This window comes from Metopolophium dirhodum, chromosome 9, assembly GCF_019925205.1.
Source record: "Metopolophium dirhodum isolate CAU chromosome 9, ASM1992520v1, whole genome shotgun sequence".
NCBI lineage: Eukaryota > Metazoa > Arthropoda > Insecta > Hemiptera > Aphididae > Metopolophium > Metopolophium dirhodum.
This window is the reverse complement of record NC_083568.1, coordinates 33,030,316-33,053,882: the sequence shown is the minus strand read 5'-3', so window position 1 is coordinate 33,053,882 and position 23,567 is coordinate 33,030,316. Positions and strand designations below refer to the sequence as shown.

The 23,567-nt window shown below is 26.8% G+C and overlaps 1 protein-coding gene across 1 annotated transcript in view; it reads right to left on the bottom strand.

The window, feature by feature from the left end:
• LOC132952846 (uncharacterized) overlaps window positions 1-23,567 on the bottom strand; it is a 100,412-nt gene that overhangs the window by 64,220 nt on the left and 12,625 nt on the right. The window contains exon 2 of the mRNA XM_061025306.1: window positions 21,259-21,307. The gene's annotated coding sequence lies outside the window, so the exon portion shown is untranslated. The remainder of the gene's footprint in view (window positions 1-21,258; window positions 21,308-23,567) is intronic.

Below are 23,567 nucleotides of genomic sequence, written 5' to 3'. Positions count from 1 at the left end.
CACGTCAGACGAATTACCTACGTATAATAATAATATCAGGTTGGCGTTATACTAATATACCATATTATCTAGGCCGATCCACCGGGCATGCTCACCCCCTTTGTGTACACAGTGAATTTATTCAGATTCTGATTTTTGGAATTTTTAAGTATACTTAAAGACCCTATTTTCAAATACACATTTACATTTTATGCCATTCGACGAGTGTCCTCTGGCGATACAAACTACTGTTTTTTTTTAATCGAAACCACATTTTTTAGCTCTAAATTGTTACACAGATGATTTTTTTTTATAAACATTTTGATCCTACCGATATAAATCGAAATATGAACGAGTAGTTTTTGAATTATTAAACATTTAAAATATAGGTTTAAAGATAAATTATGGTGGCTTTGGTGATATTTTAAAAATTACAGTAATTATAATGTTATTATATTAGCATTTTATAACTTGTGAAAATTGTCCGAGTACCTACCAATAATAATTAATGAGTTTACTTTACTAAATATATTTCATCTATTTTATATATTTTAATGTTAGACTATTATTAAAGATCAATCTTAACTACATAGAGTTGAATAACAAAGAAACAACTCTTTGAATTTTGAATTAGATACCTACATAACGCTTTACAATTCACCTATAAAACAACAGTTTTAATTTTAAAAAAAAAGTTTTTTGTCGCAACAGGATTATTACTTCAAATGGTATAAAAGATCTAAGTGCCTGAAAACATTGTTTTCAAATAGGCACTCATAGTAAAAATTAAAAAAATCAGTATCGAATAAATTCAAAAGGGATCATGTTTGGAAAATTACTCTGTATAATGTACGCCATCGTTGATCCGCGGTACCATTCGGAAACGTCGAGAGAAAAGGAATGTATATAATTGCGGATTTTCAAAATAGTGGTCTGAGAACGAACATTACCGTTGCTTAAAAATAAACACAATATTACACATTGTAACATTGTATTGCTGTCGGTTGCAGCGCGGCGTTATAAACAAAAATAAAAAATAACGATTAATATCTATATATATATTATATAGTAATAGTAGTTATTAAAATAATAATCACGTATACACGCATTCTTTGTCGGTTGGCACATACACGATTATTATTAAGTAGGTGTTAATATCACGCGTGCAGTTTGACATCTCAACTTTAGTATGTATTATATTATATACGCCTATATATAATATTATGTACTTATATATTTATAAACTGCAACACATACGGGACCACACAGACAATTTTTTCATATATTATAATATCATATCATATATATACATATACACATTTATGGCGCGTGTACACAAATTAAATGCGTATATAAAACATTCGTCGTATATAGGTATATTATACAATGTCATATATACTATAAGTCATGAGGCTTGTATTATTATTGAACTTGAAACATGCAGTATAATATACAAACGCCGACGATATACCAGTAAATATAATTTATTCATTCCGCGATTGTTGTTATTGTTATTTATTATCTCAACAATATTTTACTAAAAATCAACTTCTTCATTGTGTTTAATATGTATTAAACACAAACATTATGATTATTTTAATTATTTTTTATTTATTAAATTATAATTTAAAATGTAAATATGTATAGTGCTGTAGTGCTATAAGTAATAAGTACCTACATTTAACACAGATAAATAAAACGACTGAATATGAAGTACTTACTTAAAAAACGCATATTGCATTTTGCATATAATATATTATTATTTATCATACAAACATTACAAACACCACGGAACATTAGAACATCTATAACATACATAAAAGAAGAAGTACTAACTGACTGGTTAGTAATCAATTACGTACGTACAGTCAAAACCACAGGCGTAAATTGGGGGATGCTTAGCACCCCTCAAATTTTTGATACCATCATCAAATTTTTATTGATTAATATTGTCATATATAATTGGGTAAATTTACTTCTAAAACCTTATCATTTGCATAATAATAATAATACTACATAATATGCATCTATTAGAATAATAATATTATAGATAATAATATATTCAATTATAGGTAATTGTTATATTAAGATTAATACGCTAGACCTTGCATTATGTCCAATAGGTAGGTACTGAAAGTTAGTGTATTTTTACAAACATTAGATATTAATTTATTTATAAGCTGCAAAACAACTAATAAACTAGTTGAATCATTAAAGAAGTCACTTGAAACTATGAGAAATACCTATAATGTCTTTTTGGTAATAATTATAAAAAGTTGTAAGATTATGTGAAAATAATCAAATTGTGATTTCAATAGTAAAGAAAAGGAAAGTTTACTAAACATTTCTTACTATTCCAGTTGCTTGTTGAACATTTAAAAAAATTGAATATAATCAAAACAAATTTAGGTAGGTACCTACTTAATTATAGTAGGTACAATGCAGCAAGTACAAGACAGACTTGAGACTACAATACTACATGGACTACTAACAATGTTCATCAGTGTTCGGATAAAATAAGTATTTTTTTATCTAGATAAAGATAAAGATAATAGAACTCAAATGTATCTAGATAGATATAAAAGATAACTTAACTCATATTTATCTAGATAAAGAAAAAGATACAATTTTTTTTTTTAATGTGTTTTAAATTTAGGTATACTTTATTTGGAACTAGGAACATAATTATAATAATGATATAAATAAAAATAATTACATTATTTATAAACCATAAACTTGGTTCGAGAATCTGTATAAATATTTAAAATGCGTTTGTACAATTTCACGATTTTTATCAATAAAAAATGTATTTAGATGAATTTATTTAGATTAGTAAAAAAATGATCTAAGATGAACGTTTAGATACCTTGTAACTATTTATCTAGATAAGATAAAAGATGAACAAATAATTATCTAGATAAGTCCGAACCCTGATGTTCATTGAACAAAATTTAGATTATAATATAATGTAATATTGTAATTATATTTAGGTTTTAAGAATTACATATAATGCGTTATCGAGACCTAACATACAGATACAAGTTGTAAACATCGTAGTATATTTTTTATCAATACATCGCTGACACGGTCATCGCTGTATGTACCAAATAGTAAATGGACACATAGATAGACGCTACTTATTATCACGACACAGCTCACTCCGCAAATGAATAGTATTTATCGTCAAAATAATTAACATAAGCCGACGTAACGCTGCTATTAGTACAATGTACATAATATATAAATATATATATATATATATACTATTAGAATCATACGATACATAGTAATTCAAATGCGTTTTACTGCATAGTGCTTCTGCATTCTGTTTTCCATCTTATCCGGTTTCAATGCAACGCGTCGTTATAAATCACGTAGATTGGACGATTAATAACGTCGCGAGCAGTGCGTGCGCCCGATTATGCAGTAAGTGCAGTTACTTGCGTGTCACTCGATATAACGCGCGCGGGGCCGGAAAAGATTTCAAGTCCGTAAACAAAATATATCAAATGTGAGAAATACACACACACACAATAGCTTAAAAGAATCTCTAATAATACTTGGTTATTGCAGCGTACTTCAGATCGACCGCCTCATCCACTCATCTCGCAATTAAACGCGTCTTATTTGTTTATTTAAACTGGCAGTGCTCGCAAAATACAAAATACCCTCGTCTGGACGCAGTTACATAATATTTGTGTATACAAATATCTATCATAAAAAAAAATTGTATTAATGTATTGTGCGACTAGCATTCTCGACTGTACTATTATGCAATGTGGTCGATAGCCAACGCGGACGCCGCTGCACGCAGCACCCGCTAGGAAGGCGTTACTCTGACATCAAATACATTATAATCTGTTCAAAATATTTGTTTGCGTTTTATTTCGTTTGAATGTAATATCCATAGACCTTCCCGTGAAGGTTCGTTTAATCTTATAATAATGTTTTGAATTTCTTTACACTTTCAAGTTTCAATATTTATGGAGAGCGTCGTATTTTTTTTTCTATATCTACATTTCTCTAAAAATTATTATTACTTATATTCAAAACCGGATTAAGGAGGGGGGGTCTAGCCGGGACCCTTTCAAGTACCAAAATGAAAGGGGCCCAAACTATTTTAAGCTGATACACATTTTTAAGTGATTTAAAAAAAAAGTTTTTCTATATTTTAAAACCCATTTTTTTTATCGACAGAAACATCTAAATAGTAAATACCTAAAAAAGCATTATGTTAGAAAAGACGCATTTTACTGTTATTCATAAGCGAAACTATGGGGGGGGGGCTAGGGGCTTACCCGCCCCAACACTTGTAATAACCCCCTCGAAATAAATTATTCAATTATTTCCTAAAATATTAACAAATCTTTAAATATTAAACTGTATTTCTTATTATTTTTTTTTGGAAAAAAATGTACCTAATTATTTAATTTTTTAATTTTAATTTAAACTTTTTTTTTTATATTGACTATGATAAATATGGTAAATATCACACGCTGTATGCTTATATTCGCTTTAAGGTTATATAATGATATAAATTATTTTGTATTTGGTAAGATTATTACACATCATTTTACAGTAGGTACACCTATGCACTGAACTATAACATAGAGATTGGCAATAGCAGAATAAAAATCTCCTGCAAAAAAATCCCCGACCCTAGGAAAAATAACCCCCAGACTACAATATTACTGACAACCACATGGCATTTTTAAAACCTAATTAGTATAATTATTACATTATTAACATTTAATTACAAATATATTATTATACTTATATAATTTAGGTATACTTTTCATTAAAAAAAATTTATATTTAATAAATAATATTCAAAAATTAACAATAATATTGTTTTGTTTTATATCACGATGTGAAACAACATATGTTAATAGTTCTTTTAAAGACTACTGATTAGGTACCTACATTCATTAACTGTTTGTTTAATAATAATTTATTATATTTGATGTATTTTATATATACGTATATATTTGATCATTCGAAATATTTAAGTAAAACTTGTAAAATCTACTTCTAATAATAATTATTATCGTTTAAAATATTATTAGGATACGTAATATTTTCGGGGATATATTATAATATATAATATAAAGGTATTAAGCAAAAAATATTATTGTTAATGTTTGAAAATTATAATATAAATATTAAAAAATAAGGCATAATTAAATATTTGAGTAAATAAATAATTGATTTTGTTTATATGATTTTTTAAGTGAACATATATGGTGGTGTGGGGGCATCGCCCCCACGGGTTACTTTTCATGTAATGTCAGGTGGGGGCTACAGCCCCCTCAACATTTCAGCCCTAGTTGCGTCACTGATGTTATTTAATATTTTCATTGATATCAATAATATCATTCCAAAATAACTATAGTGAAAATTAAAAATAAGTATATAACCATAGTCAAACCCAAGAAAACTTAGACATACGCAAATGATTTTATATTCTGAGAACGATTTGTTAAAATCATTAGACTTAAATTAAGTATAAGAGAGTTGGCTTCTAGTAAAGCAACAAAAAAAAAATATTTGATAAACTGGTTTTTGTTTTATGTATTAACTTTAATTTGATATTTGTTGAAAATTAGTATACTGTTAATAAATTTAAAAGTTATTATGAAAATTTGAACTTAAATTAATGAAATACGAAGTATTAACTTTTATTACATATACTACAGTAAAATTAGTAGCTTTATAGACATAAATTAAATTTACCTATTAATTTTATAATTTTATAATGCAATTGTCAATTTGTGAAATAGTTAGAAAAATGTATGTTCCTGCGAGCGTAGTGAGCGTCTTTGTAAAGCATTTTTTGTCGAAAGGGCCAATATGAAATTTCAGCCCCGGGGCCCAATAAGTTCTTAATCCGGCCTTGCTTATATTAGGTTTCATTGATTGTACATTTGTATTGATATGTTGTCTTTAGACTTTAATTAGTTTGAAAATTAATTATCTTAATATAAGAGATTATAAACAAAAAGAGACAAATACCATTTTATTCAATATTTTTAAATACAAATTATATTATTATAAATTATAATCCCAATGGTTATTGGTGCCTAAAACATATTATGTTTTTAACTATACATTTAATACTTAATAGTTCTCTATTGTCTTAATATGTATTGTATGATATATATTTCATTTTAAGTTTATCTAATTTTTTTAAATTTAATATTGCAAGTAATATTAAATGTTTTAATGTACAATACTGTTTGTTACATTCTGCTCCACAATGTTTAAATAGAAAATTATGTTATAGAACTAATGTATGTATGAATGTAATAAAATAATAAATATAACAGCTATATACAAAGTGTTAAAAGTAATTTTTTTTTTTTCTATCAAATATATTATACTTTTCAGGCATCTTCGACGATTAAAATAACACTGCATTATAGGTTTTGAATTGATAAAGTTTTAGGGGAGCGTTTCAAGTATTCAAAAAAGTATATAATTATATTATACAGGTGTCGCGGTGGATAAGGTGTTAGGAGAAATTAAACATAAAACAATATAAAAATATTATAGTTTAATGTGCCAACTATCGGATATGGTTTAATGGAAACCAGACTTGGTTTTATAAAGCTGATAGAATTATTGTACGGGATAATTATTATTATCCTATAGTATAAAGAAGTGACGTTGTATGTTATTTTGACACCGTTGTGGTGTCAACACATAACTACTGCATTTGCTTAATAATTATGCGCTAAAAATAAATATTTATAATACTGACTAGACCTTTCATATAGTTAAAAAAAACACCATATTAAAATATTGTGATAGTGCAGGGATATATATATATATATATATGTATTTATGTATGTATGTATGCGACTCCAATGCAATTGACAAAGTCACAAAGGGGAAGATAAATATTTTTCATAATTCTTTTTTTGTCTTATTAAAGTTAAATAAGTGTAATACCTAGGCATTTTATACATACCAAAATTTAAAATAATTTTCAAAAAAAAATATTTGTTTATAAATGTTTAATATTCTAATTTATTCACATGCATAGGTAAGTAAACGTTGCGTTGTAATATTTTAATGGTTGTTTTTTAAGAACTTTTATATTCTACAATTCAAATTACAAACAATACATTTAATATAGATATTAGATATGTATTCTTATTATAATTTATATTACGTTATGCTATTGTATTGAAATAAAATGATAGACATGTATTAGATACTCTGTATAGTCAATAATATTAGTACCTAGGTTTAATGGGTTTGATTACGAAGTTATTCAACATTCAATATCTATTAAATTAAACAAACAAAATTATAACCAAAATAATAGTCATATTCAAATTGTATACTTTTACAAAAAAAAATAAGTATTTTTATAATAATGGGATCTTCTTATAAAGTTAATTTTTATATAATTAATTCGTTTACAATATATGTGAGCAGTAAGCACTAGTAAATATTAATAATAATTATAATTACTAATACATCAAAAATTTAAATCTATAGAACGTAATCATACTGGGACAAGATAAAATGTAATTTATAAATATTAAAATTAGCAACTTTCTTTATGGTACTTAACAATTTAGAACATTGGTTAATTTTAAACAGGTATCTGAAAATTATATTTTTACTTAATTATTTAGTTTAAAAATATATACCTATTAAAACAATTTACCATACCTGCAGTAGGTATAATAAATAAAATTACAACTATTATAAACTTATATTACTGATTTTATTGAAATTACTCGTAAGTAGGTATACCATAATGTTATAAAAATAGATTAAAAAATATCTATTAAAAATGATTTAATGAAGTATTTAGATAAATAGAGTAAAAATTATTTTTATGCGATCTACCTATAATATCTGTCTATATTTCTATGGAACTATGGAAATAAATATAGTAACTACACGAGTAATCTCATAATATTATATTATGCATAGTTTTAGTTACCTATACCTACCTATAGGTACTATGTAAGTATAAGAACATTATTTTTTATGATTATTCATCCTATTTTCCTTCAAGAGTAATATTTTGCTAACACTTTCTAGGAAAGCATTAAATGTGAACATTAAGATTGTCATCTAAATAATCTATTTAATACTATTTTTTGGCACTTAACACGTTTAGTATCCAAATACATGTATATATATACTCTAGCTTACTGCACAGGTTGGCCAACCGAACACTTATTTACAGTATAGATTTTATATGTATATTACGATGCCTGTAATAATATATATGTAATAAATCCAAATTGGCCGTTTTCTTGTCGTTAAAAAACGAAAGAAGAATGATGCACTATAGGTATATCTTGTTTTATTGCCGACATAATACGTTATAATAAAATCCATGGAGTTTGATTTACTAAGTGTTTTAACATCTTTATATTTTTACCTACAATTTTACGACTTTCAGTTCAAAAACCGTATTGTTTTGTCGATTGCACTTTTTTAAAACTCATAAATTATATGTCCCGACAGTGCAGAGCAACAATTATTTACTTTTTTCTTCAACACACCAGAAAATTATTTTGATACGAGTTTGCAGGAGAAGACGGCGTCTTAAGACGAATTGTTTGGTTATAAACATTAAACAATATTTTAAATTATACGAACGGAATTATTGATGGACAAAATGATACAGTAATGTTCAAAATATTTACTTTATGTAGTCTATATTGTCTATTCTTTATTCTTATAATATTATGTCTATGATGATGTCTTGTTACAACGATGCATGGGTGACGTTAAAAATATTATAAAGTTGAATAAAAAAAATACATTTTAAATAAATCAGACAAATTTAATACCTATTACATTTTTATCATTTGATTATTATTACATTTGCATACCTATTATAGGTACCTACATTAATATTCAACTTAATATTTTGTAATTTTTCCATTCATTTTTTCGTCGCAAATTTACAGTTAATAATTTTAAGCAATAAAAATGCTTGAGTTATAAAATATTTATTTATATTTTTTATACATATATTTAAAAATTTGTGTACAAAAACATAAATAAATAATACATTCCAGACATTTAATCTTTCATTTATCTATTAACATACAGCATTTTTATTGCATAACAAGATACTTAAAAGATTTATTAAACACATTTGCACTTTATTATAATGTATATATTTCACAAATATAATTTACTACTGTAATGAATCATGTTCATTTTAATTTTTTCATATTTTTTTATCATCAAACGTTTTCAATTGTTAAAAATACGATTTTAATGCGTATATAATTTAAAATTAAAATAGGTATTACACGTTTGATAAAAACTGGTATGATAGTTAGGTATGTGATACTTTCGTTTCCAATAAAATACCTACCTAACTGTTAATAGCTGGAGTATAAGTATAAAAATAAGTTAATATAGATACCAAACTTTAAAATAGGTATACAGATGATGAATATCACATTGTGTTTCAGATATTTGTCACTATAAATAAACAATCGTTTCAGTAAGTCAAAGAGAACAAATATTATGAATATTATGGAATCACCCCTCGATCAAAGAAAATATATTAGGTAGGTATGTCATATCATAATTCATAATATTATATAGGTGTGCCTAATAATATAGGAGACGATAAAAAAAAGGAACGATCCTATTCAATAATAATTGTTATTAATATTATATCAACGCGCGTCACAAAACACACATAAAAATGATATTTCTCTGATTCGGTCACGGTTTTATCATCAAAAATATGTTTTGCATCAGTACACAAGATCTCCACAATCGATCATACAAAGTCGGCGCGGTTTTGTCTACTGACAGGACCCGGTTTAGTTTTATTTTTTTTGTTTCAACTTTTCAAGTGTATATTGAGACACAACCTGCATTTCCTATTCCCCTCGCATTAGCCTACCTATTAATAATATACACATGCACTGTTGTTTTCGAATCCGATCTCGTTTTATGGTATTCGTCCTACATAGTTATAATAACTGGGCCGACGTTATCCAACCGTCCATCGCTGCGGCGCTCGAAGGGTCACATTTTTTATATTTTTTTGTAACCCTATACGTATTTGTGTGTGTGTGTAATTTCTTTTTTCGTTTTATTAGATAATATAGTAATTATAAGGAAGACTAGTTTGAGGTGTGAAATGTTTTCACCACATTCCACGTGGACACTACATTTTACAATATACATATTATTATATATCATATACTAACAACCGCATTGGACGTGGTGGAGAACGATAATCTGCCGAGGGTCACATAATAATATTAAAAGGGGTAACTTGGCGGTCGCCCGTAATAACCTGCATCGTGCCGTGTGACCTTTCGACGGCAGTTAAACTATGCCTATAATATATCGAATTTACTACACAATATACAAATATTATTAATCGCTATAGGTGATTATAAAAACTAATTTTCGTTTTAAAATAATAACGCTATATCCGGATTATCGTTATAATCGATATCGTTATATACGAATAAAAGTACTACACATAACATATAAAACCAACCAAATACATTGCTTGGAATCGTTTTACCCGGAATATCGTTATATACGGCATCGTTATACGCGAATTTGACTATATTTACAAAATACAGGCCGTTCTGTTTAACAGTTATTATTTATTAATATTTAATAGTGGTTTATCTATTTTATAATTTATATATTTCAATTAGGTATATGTTTCTAACATGATGCTAGTATGTATGGCCGTATAGGTTGTACACATCATACAAAATCGAGCAAAATGTCAGATTGAGAAGTTTACCCGGATATACTCCCGGGTAATAACGTAATAATAGTATAAATTTAATTTGACTAGAAAACCTTCTTAATCATCGTCGTTACCGTATAAAAAACGCAAGCATAGGAAGCACTGAAAAAACTAATCTTTCTAGCTCGGTTATTGTTTAGGGATGTTCTCTTATTTTTAAAGTTTGTAAACAGTTTTATAATTGATATGACGTGCAATCAACTTAAAGATAAACTTTGGAAATGTCAATAGACACAAGTATTTAAAATCACACAGAGCCTCAGACTTGGGTAAATTACTTTTTAAAAGTATTTCAAATACATATCCCGAATACTTAAAAAAAGTATTCAGAATATGTATTCGAATACTTTATGATAAAAATATTCCAAATATTTTTCGAATACTTTTTTTTATTAGATTTAGATTTCAATAGCAAAAATATTATTTTTTCAATTCTGTGTTTCAAAATGAACATTATTATAATCTCGATAATACACACCTATCTGACTAACTATTAGTTATGAATTATATTCAAATTAATATAATTAATGAGTAATAATTAGTAATGTATAAGAGTAGGTATACCTCTATAACTATATAAGAAAAAAAGTATTCCAAATACTGTACTCAGAATACTCATAAAAAGTATTCAAAATACCGTACTGAATACTAAAAGTATTTAAAAAGTATTATAAATATCAGTATTCTGAATACTGTATATTCGTAATACTACCCAAGTCTGCAGAGCCTATATGGTTTAGTTTTAGTGCTACAATTGTATAACTCAATATAATAATATGACACTGCGATACATATTATAGGATATAAATATATAATAATGTTATTTTTTAGTTTAGATTTGAGTTTTGACGCACAATTCACAACACAACACGACAACACGTGATAGACATCTGCATAGATGTACGACTGATGTGACTAATATGTATACTATATGTACCTACATAAAATACCACGATGTAATTATAAGGTATATACATTATACAAGGTATCTATACTTGCAATACTGTTATTGGTTTTTAATTTCCCGTAGTCGTAGTACTAAAAAAAAAATATTAACATTATTATAAATGATAATAATATATAATAGTTATTACAATTTACAATCAAGAGATACAGACAGATATAGTATTCGTGCGCGAAATGGTTCTAATTTAAGTTTGATACGGATCGGTTAACTATAATAACGGAAGACTATATTTCAGTCCATAATTATTGGTGACAACCATAATACCTCCAAGAGATGACTCCGAAAGTAGGTAAACCAATTTGTACGCCAATTTCCAACTAACCATATATTATATAGATTCAAATTGCATAAATAACGTGATGCCTTAAAATGTATAATATATGCTTACAGATTATTGCATATTATATTAGCGTGTAAATCTATACAGTCTAATATTATAACCGCGGTAATATTTTGCTACTGAAACCGGTACTGATATAACCTGCAATTATCTTTAAAATGGTCGGCAATTTATATATAATTGAAATAAATTAGTGTTTACGTACACATAATATAATTTAATACCAGTCACTTGTATTATACGCTTGATACGGAGTCAATTAGGTAAATCTGCTTATATAGGATATAATAATACAATGTGGGTGTAATATATTCTCTTATCCGCGACTACATTTCACTCGCATCTCCGATAAAAACCTTGTCGATATACTTATAATACATATTAACTGATGTTATAATTTTTTATTGAACATTATTATTGTATCACGCACCTATTCACCGTGTCGTAGTAACAATATTGCAGTCGGGAATTATTATAAGAAATCATATTCCCGATCGCGTGGAGGTCGGACTTCCAATCTCAGGTATGCCTGCCTATAAGAAATAATCTAAAATAAACTCGGACGATACTATACTTTTTATATTAATCGGATACGTGTAATTTACGCGTTATATTATGCCTATGGGGCTGATTCCTTAACGTTATCTGATCGAAATGCGATTAAAACTTGTGCATGGGTACAACTAGCTATAGATGCAACAGTTGAGTGTTCCATGTCAGTTTTCACATTTTGTTCGACATAGTTTATGATCGAAATACCGTTGAGGATATTATTATAATATAAAAAACAGACTATTGCGAACAAATCTTTGATTAGTGTTTTTCTTTTAGTGGGTGTGTAATATATAACTATACTACTAAGATAGGTATATTATATAGTTTTTCTACCAACGATGATAATATTAAAATATTATTAGGCAACACGACTACTCAATACAATCAATGTACCTATTTAAAAAAAATGCCATTTCAAACAACGGAAAAAAATACATTTTTTACCAAGCTTATTATAGTCGACATGTATTTTCGAGTAGTTATTATATATTAGATAACGTCATTGTTAATAAAGTGTGTTGTATACGCAATCGAAGACACATGTGTTATGACGAACGTGATACGTATTCATAATGCTAATATTGACCAAATAATATAAGGTATAACCTACCTGTGTACCTACGTAGTTTGTGAATATATATAAAAAAAAATAATAATAATAATGATTATACCGTCAATAAAAAAATGATTGAGGCGCCATGTGTGTAGTATTAAAGCGCCCGGGGATAATTTACATTCTATATAGATATGTATACGAATATACGATATTGGATTATATTACAAGAGGCCTGCACTACTGTGACGGGAATTTCACAGTTAATTCCATTTCCATCCAATTACATGATTTGTTAACCGACCGTTTTAACCTTCGATTAGTTTAAAATTGGTTATAACCACACAATATATTAGACATTATTCTTGTATGCCTATGGTACGATATTATATTTTTATTGTTTATTATAATGTATGAAAAATAATTATCATCTGCAGCTATATATATATATATTATAATATGCAACATGTGTGTACCGGAGCCCGTGCTCCATATATACGTCCCGGACGTCCTCGACAACCTCTATTATAGTTTATAATAGTATAAAATGCAATCGCACACGGACAAATATATTTTTACGAGACGTGTACCATATTATATTAGACTGTCCCGAGAAAATAAAATACCTAACGCACATTTTTGACAATAGGTTTAAGAGAAAATATGGTAAATGGTCGAAAATGGATTCTCATACTGGCGCTAATGGAACGCGCCGAGCAAACACCAACAATACAAACCAGACGTATAGGTACATTGTTGTTGTTTGATCACAAAAGAGGTAAATAAAACCGGGTTAAACTGTGATTTCAATTATATAGCGCTCGCTGCAGTTCAGCTGAGATTTTGAAAATTACAAACACCACACATATAATATACACATGTAGTGACTCATCAAGCATGAAGCAACCGCCATTTTTCTTCAATATCTGATTTTTTGGAATTTTTAAATATATTAGCTATACTTACGCCTATATAAAGATCATAATATTTTAAAATTTTTTCATACTACTTAGGAAGTTCTTTTGGGATACAAACTTTTATTTTTCAAATGAGAATTCCTTCTTTTGTGCTGTAAATTATTTAACGGATAATTTTTCTGAACATATTGAAAATAGTAAAAAGTAAAAATTCAAAAGCGTTTTTAAGTTATTGATTTTATATTTTGAAAACTTAAGTAATTTATAATAATCTATGCATATTGCATATACGTGATTAAAAATGGCCCATATACTAGTTCTGATTTTACAAATTATTATATTTTATATTTTCGGAAAACCATTTTTAAAGACTATTATCCTTTATTTAAACTATGCAACTATAACATTTTAATAACTAAGAAACCAATGGTTCTAATTTCGAATCAGTTTGATACATCTAACATTTTCAAAAAATATCAGCTACATAATTTATAGTAAAAAGTGGGGGGAGGGGGGGGGGTTCTCATTTGAAAAATAGAAGTTTGTATCACCACAAAAAATTTCTAAAGTAAAAATATGGTCTTAAGTATTTTTAAAATTCCAAAAATCAGAATTTTAATGCATTTTTTATTAAATTAAAAAATTGGGATAGCAGTCTAGCTCAGCTGAATGCATGATTGTATAGGTGAATCACCCGACACCTGACACCCGACTGTATATCCATGATATGTCATTTTTTTTTTTCGTATCACCAGTTTAAGTGTATGATATAGGTACTATATTACTATAGAACTCGTAAATTTTAATAATATAATTGTAACCCCGTTAATTTCTTTCAATATAATATGTAATACAAACATGAGATGATCGAGCATGGTGGCAGCGCAGTGTTTTCTTGAATGATATTATTACATCGATGAATTAATCACATGGTTTATATTTTTTCAAATAATTCAATATTATATATTATTATTATGTGTTCGCATATATCAAAATGTCTAAAGCATTTGTAAAATTATAAATTTTGTTTATAGTACTTTATACACTATATAGCTCTATATCTACAATATCGCAACCAAAACGATAATATATTTAAATTGAAAATAACAACTGTATGCACATTGCACATATACCGTGACGCCAAAAAGTTGCAGAGAACACGTCGTAAAACATTTATAATATGATATATACATTATATACATTATTATTATTACGAATTCTGTCTGCGGAATATAATAATAAAAAAATAAAATAAATTCGTATTTTAAGGACGTTTCTTTTTTTACAGATTTTAGAATAAGAGAGACGCCAAATCACATACTCAACAACAGTATTGTAAAAGATAGGTACTTTTAAAAAGAATATTTTGAGAAAATAGTTAATAGTTAAAAAAAATATATTCCAAAATACTATAATTAGGTATTCTCAAATACCATTTTTATAAAAACGTTTTGAATTCTTAAAAAGTTAGCGTTGACGACACAATAATATTGGCATATTGGTACTTGGTGTAATGATTATTATATACTACTCTGAACTGCTCAGCTGTATAATGCGCATTATATTATTATACACCCCTGCTTAATTTACGACGTGTATTTAGATGAGGTCCATAATGAATAGGGTTGAGCCTATATCAACTGGACACGCGCCAACAAAATTTGTCTTCGTGCAGCAAAACTTATGGTGTACGCACAACCACCGGATTTATGTCTTTTGTTCCCCAATAATGGGACAATTCGATCACATTCCGCGGTTAGAAATTTTTTTACGAACGTTTATACATAAATTTACACGTACAAATAGGCGGTGGTTCGCCAAGCATGCTCACCCCTTTTTTCTTCTTCAATAATGCAGTTATTCAAAATCTGATTTTTGGACATTTAAAATATACTTAAGACAATATTTTCAAATTCTTAAGATTTTTATAGTTCTACAGGAGTATCTTTTAGCGACACAAACTTCTATTTTTCATTTGAAAACCTCCTTTTTCTAGTGTAAATTATATTTAGTGAATAATTTTTCTGACAATGTTGTATCAAAATAAAAATTCAAAAGAATACCTAGTCGTTTTAAGTTATTTAACTTTGTGTATTAAGGATAATATAGGTCCATTATGATAATGGGTTTGGAAGATATCGGGGATATGATAATCTGACAATTTCAGTAGTTTATATATATCCATCACTATATAATTTATAAAAATTATCCAACTATTTGAGAATAGTAAATACTAAATATCTACTTTATAGATCCGATGTTAGGTACATCTATGTATTTTATATTTTTTGTAAAACCATTATTAAAGACTATTACCTTTGATATAAATATTTCAATAACTGAAAAATTACTCGTTCGAATTTTTAATGACATTTATCAAAACTTTCAAAAAAAATGATCGACTGAATAATTTACACTAAAATTGAGGGATTCTAATTTGAAATACAGAAGTTTATGTATTGCCACAGGACACAGGACTTATAAGTAGTATAAAAAATCTCAATAAATTAAAAATATGGTCTTAAAGTATATTTCAAAATTCCAAAAATCATAATTTGAATACATTTAGTATTAAATGACATAAAATGGTGTGAAGAATAAGCTTGGTGAATCGCACTGTAGGTACCTATATATAGCATTATAGCTGTACAGGTATAGATACATAAATTACGTGTTATTATTATGTCACCCTGCGTATGTTAAGTATTAAACTACATAGAACACTGTTGTGTTTTCTTTAGTATTTTAACAGAATAAATAAATTAACCGATTTCTTGGAAGTTTTGCGCATAGAAATCTATCATAAATGAAAAAAATAACATCATTCGGTTAATTCACCGGACACGTAATACATGTGCAGACGCGCTGTCGAGACTCGTCTACCATGTACTCCAACCTATCAAACTGAATAATTACACGTCTGGCAACACGACTAACCACGTATATTGTGCGCAACTTTGAGAGCATACAAAAATAATCTCGCAGTAGTATATATATAAACTTTTGCGCCTTATCGTTTTAAGTTTTTCCGCTAAATCAAACCGTCATGTTTGACATAAGAATAAAAAGCGATTTGTTTGAAGATAAACAATTATTACCGTTGAATAATAATATTATACTAATGGCAGCTTGTTTATAATAGGAATCGTTTACTTCGTCTTATAATTTAATTCGTAATAACTAATAAGAAACTCTTCGTGAGTACATATTCGCCTATATATACGGCCTTACGCTTCTCGCAGATGTTTCTGGCTATTAGTCCATCGGCCATCGCCTAACGACTAATCTGCAGCTAACTTATTCCAAATGAAAGATTCTCGGTGCCAGACTCCGTCAGGACCTCAAATTTTAACAAAATTCATCAAAATCACGAAAATGTGTAAACTATTTTGTAGTTAAAATTGTATAAAATGTTCATTTTTCATAGCTAAGAATTTAAAATTTTAATTGTTTTGAAACAAAGTTTCTCATAAGTAATTCATATCTACTGTAACCAAAAAATCTAAAATATATGTATATATATACAAATAAATTATATAAATCGATATTTTTATAACTATTCCATATTAATTCTTAAATAAAATATATATAATATACATTATTATAGTACCATTACTTATTTATTACATTTTATTTTGTTTTTGAATTTTTTGACAAAAAAATTATGTTGTTAATGAATTATGATGACAATGATAGTGCGATTGTATTCATGAAAAATAATAACCACAAAAATCGATATCAGTAAAAATACGTATACTTATTATATTATTATAGTAATATAGTATAATATAAAGCCCCAAGTAGAGCTATGATGTTCTATCTATAGTTAGTGTTTTTATATCAATTAAAAAGTAACATAAAAAACTATAATAAATTAATAAATGTAGATTTAAAAATATCATGAAAATTAATTTAGGTACTGTTTTTTTTAAATTTTTTTTAATAATAACTATTATTTGTAGATATTTGTTTTTCGAACAACGACGTGGTTACTTGTCTAGACCAGCGTTTCTTAAACTTTTTTATCCGTGGAACTCTTTTTTATGTCCACTTTTATCGTGGAACCCCAAATTTATTACAGCTCGACAATTAAAATCCCTACTTTGTTTCAATAGTTTCAATGTGACATTTTATTTAAGGATTATTTGCATTAAAAATAAAAATAATAATAATTTTATATAATAATAATGTTTGTCAAAAAATATTTTAGTTAACAGACAAACAGAACTTCACAAATATAAATCCTTCACTGAAAAAGGTGGGTAAGTGGATGTCGCTCTGCTGTACAGTAGTTTACAAGTGGGTCACTGTAATGGATGGTGTTAGATTTGAATTCAATGATATAATATCATTGTATAAGAAAAACGAATCTGAGCGAAAACGATCAGTCAGCCTATGATATTACCAAGTATATTTGATGATATTATTGTGAATAAAGTAATTTATATATAACATATTTACGTGGAGCATTGTTTTAAATTTTCAATCCTTAGCCATAAAAGTTAAACATTTTATACATTTTTAACTACAAAATAATTAATAAATTATAAATTTGATAAATGTTTTCAAAATTTGAACATTAAATGCTTATAAAAAAAATTGTGCCTATGTATTTTTAATATTTTTCAACTGCTATTAGAACAATATATCAGGAGCCTTATATTAAATTTTCACGCTTTTTACCTAACAAAAAATTTTTTATTGATATTTATAGAAAAAAAAACTAAAAAAATTGAAAACTGACAATGTCCGTAAACCGCTCAAAAAGAGTCAAAATATTTTAAAAATTTTATGATGTATAGAAAATGCTAATATAAACATTCAGCGAAATAGTATCAAGTATCTACAGTCATTCGTTTTTTAATTACAATATAATAAGAAAATTGTTACATGAGACATCGAGTGAATATCAAATGTTGTAAAAATATAAATTTCAGACGCTCATAAAAATTTAATTTAAGTTTCTTGTAGACATTTTTTTTTTGATAAAGGTAGACAAATTTATGAGTAATCTTATATTACATTTTAAAATCTTAGATTTTAAAAGAAAAATTTTTATGAATTATCAACTCAAAATAACTTGCTAATTTTCGTGATTTTTCCGTATTTTGTCAAAATTTGAACTTTAAATGCTTATAAATAAAAACTGTGACTAAGGGTTTTTAATTTTTTTCATCTGCCTTTGAAACAATAACTTAGGAGCTTTCTATTAAATTTTCAAGCTTTTTTACTCAACAGATAACATTTTATTGATATTTATAGAAAAAAATTGAAAACTGACAATGTCCGTAAACAGCTCAAAAAGAGTCAAAATATTTTCAAAATTTTATGGTGTATAGAAAATGCTAATATAAACATTCAGTCAAAATTTCATGTCCCTACGGTCACCTAACCAAAAACCAAAATCGATTTTCTCGAAAACAGATTTTGCGTAAAAATTTCCGTTTTTCCTTAATTTTTCTTTTGTTTTTCACGTCGCTTTTGATAACTACTGGGAAATTTTTACTTTTGACCCCCCCAAAGTACCAACTAGATTCACTTTCCTATCAGAAAAGTTACTGTTGAAGAAAATCCAAGCACTTTTACTGTCCTAAAAGGTGATGACAGACACAAAAATAAAAAATTTTAAAAAAAATAAAAAACAACACACATCATTGTAAAATCAATGCATTCATCGCTTCGCTCAGAATCTAAAAATCACTTAAGTTTAGCGGAACCCTGAAGTGAACTCCACGGAACCCCAGGATTAATAACGCAGTTTAAGAAACACTGGTCTATACCTACAAATCTGCAGTTTATTGTCATCGCCAGGTTTTCAGCCTAGTATTCATTGTACATTCTACCGTTTAAAGATATTATAAAATAAAAAAGTAATGATAATTCGGAAGTATTAAAAATAGTAACCAATCATCCATGACCGGAAACACTGATAGCGCCGTGGACCACCGGAATGAACGTGTTGTGGTCCATGGGCCACAGTTTTTCTACCATGATTAGTGTAAGTCCCAGTTAAAAACTACTGATCATTGGCCCATACTGTACGTTCATATAGATATAAGATCTTCTTCCTCTACTAGCATGACTAAAAAACGTATTAATATATTTATTTATAGGTCTATAGCATTACTCGAAGAGTTATTGCCACCATCACTTAACACACTTCGCCAAAAAAAATGGTTTGAATTACAATCGATAGTATATAATTCTAGCATATAATATAGTTATTAAATAAATATATAATTGTTTATTGCATTCCAGAAACATGATAAGTTTAATGTTATCATCATTATACTTTAATAAAATATTTGCATTGCCCCCCTCTCGATAAATTTCTGCAGACACACTTGGAACAAACATTAACATTTAAGAATATTAATAATTTATAATGTGACAATAATATTATATATAGGTAAGGTTCCTATAGTAACTATTGATTATATCCAATATCATTAAAGTTAATTAATTATCACATACTACTATACATTTATAATATAAATGTTGGACATTTAAAGTTCTTATTTTTCTTAATAACCTTGTATTACAAAATAATTCATTTGCATAAAAACTTACGAAATAATCACATGTTTAAATAAATTAATGATGATGATAATGATATTATTTGTTTTTTAAAAATGTTTCGTTATTTATTATTTTATTTTGTTTTTAACTTATATAATCGCCATTATAATTATATACAATTATTAATAATGCCTCTAGTTTCTCAAATTTGATTTTATTTACACTATTTTAATCAGTTAGCTATAACGAAGTATAATAATAAATCAAAGTCCCATCACACCCTTCACTAATACAGTACATATACACTGTCACTAATAATGGTAATATACAACAATAAATTAATATCAATCATGGTTACATAAATTTTCTCTCGAAAACCATTATTTTAATGTTGTTAACATTTCCACACCAGCTAAGCCAAACATATGTAACAGAAGAGAATTCATTAAAAATACTTCACGCCCATAAAAAAAATTCAAAAAGGGACCTGCTATACTTCTATAACTTCTTGTTAACCAACATCATTTAAGATTAAGATTTATTCTAAAAGTTTCACTCTATTGGCTAAGAACCAACAGTTCACGCAAATAAAAATACATACTATTTTTGAACTTAATGTCTTAATGTCCTAAAATGATTTACGAGAAATATTACCTGGTTATATATGTTCGTAATTCGTCTTGTTGAAAAAATACCGGTCCATCTGTAACAAAAATAATAAAATATTTAATACACAAATAATCGATTGTGTGTTATATTTTTAATTCTATAACTACCTATAATTAATAATTATTATTAAACCATACATTATACATACAATATAATATATACTGTATACTATAATAAATATATAACATATTACATATAAATGAGAACCAATAAATTAAAAAATATATGTACGGTAAATTATAAAGTAAATAAAAATCATTGATTGATTGATTGATAAACTTATGAAAACTAATTTTTCAAACGTTAATAGTTTCAGTTTTTTACGAAGAAGAGTAATATATAGTGATATATTATACCTACATATATATTATAATAATCAAACGCCAAACGGTATATAAATTAGGTTTAGGTGTACAATTAATAATTTGATTAAATTTAACTAATCAATAATTAAAAATCTCGATTTTTTTAATTCTTGAATTTCAACCTAACCGATTTGGTGATAATAATAATCCAATGGAAAATAATAAAAGTTTATCAATAAATAGGTGGGTAGATTAGGTTAGATTTTTATATCATAAACTCGTTGGTAATACCAGGTTAGGTTAACCTAACCAACTTGGTATAATATGATTATATGAACTACGAAGAAAAAAATAATTTACTTTTTATAGATAGGTCTTATAAATGTTGATACCTAATAATTTTCGTGTGTTTTAATATGTCATTGATACAATCGTAATTAATACTAAGTTTAGTGGATCATACAAATCGGGGAGAGTTCACTATTATTTATAGTATAATTCCTCAAAATGTCAGAGTAATATAATATAATATTATGTTTTTTTATTGGTAAGTATAAACCTTTTCTAGATGATATATTTAAATAACGACTCCATCAGTGCAGAGAATTCCCATTTTTTATTAATAATATACCTATGTACTACATAAATATTAAGACCCTCTGTACCACTAATGCAATTATCATGTAAATTGTCTCGCACGTTCACTTGTATTTCACAGTGATTCGAGATCGACAGCATATAGAAGAAAATATTTGTTATAAAAAAGTAATAATAATAATAATAAAAATCGGCCGATAATAATACACCTTTCGTTATAATATGTATATTATGAATTATAAAACAATTAGCCTCAGGACTTTCCCCAAATGAATACCTAGTTATATTCCTCTATACTATATTATCCTTGTATAACTGTCCTAAATAATGCGTATTAAGTACTGAGGCAATGAAGTTGTTATCGGGCCAAACAAAGGCAATATTTATTCCTTTCCGCCGACGATTTATTTATATATGTTCAGTGTTCACATCATGTATATAATGAGAAGGTGTATTGTAAAAGAAAAGAAACATAATACATGGAAATACCTAACAAGGGGCTGGTAAAAGAAATATTATTCGTCCGTGTCGTTTAAAAATAAAAATACTATAAGTATACTCACAAATAACTAATAAGTACCCAAAATTATATCCCTATAGATTACCTACCTATTATATAGCTATAGTGTCGCCTGGCTATATTGAGCTCCGTGCTAATAACATGCATTAATCAACATTTTTATGTCGTACAATTAGTTTACTTTCAGAACTAAATTACGAGGGTCAGACTGGAACTATATAGCCTCACCAGTCACTTAGCCTGACTGGCTGAAAATGTTTAACAACTATAGGTACATCGTACATGTGGAAAAAAACAATATTTGACATAATTATTAGGTATACTATACTTACCGACTTTTGCAACTTTTAAAATTTATCAAATAATATATAATAATATAGAATATATATTATATAGTACAACATTTTATATTATTCCGAAAGATTTCTACAAAATTATAAAAGCGATGAACATAAATAATAATATTGTATTATATTAATATATTATTATATTTAATTGATGCAATAATATAAAATCATAAACATTTCATTTATTGGAGATACTTAACAGTTATACATTTTATAGTTTCAGGAATAAAATGATTAAATTTGTTTTTATCTATTCATAATTTTTACAAATGTATTTACAATGAATAAAATCATTATTGATATTAATCGAGATGACCACGTGAGGAAATTATCCATTATTGGTAACACGCTTCAAATTCTTATTATGAAAATATAAAAATATGTTTTTGTTGTTAAATATATTTATCCAGTCAATAATTATTGTAATTTATTCCAAATTAATTAATACGTCATATTTATATAATCAAATATTTAATATATGGAATGTATATCTATATGTATGTTCAATACAATATCATTATTTAT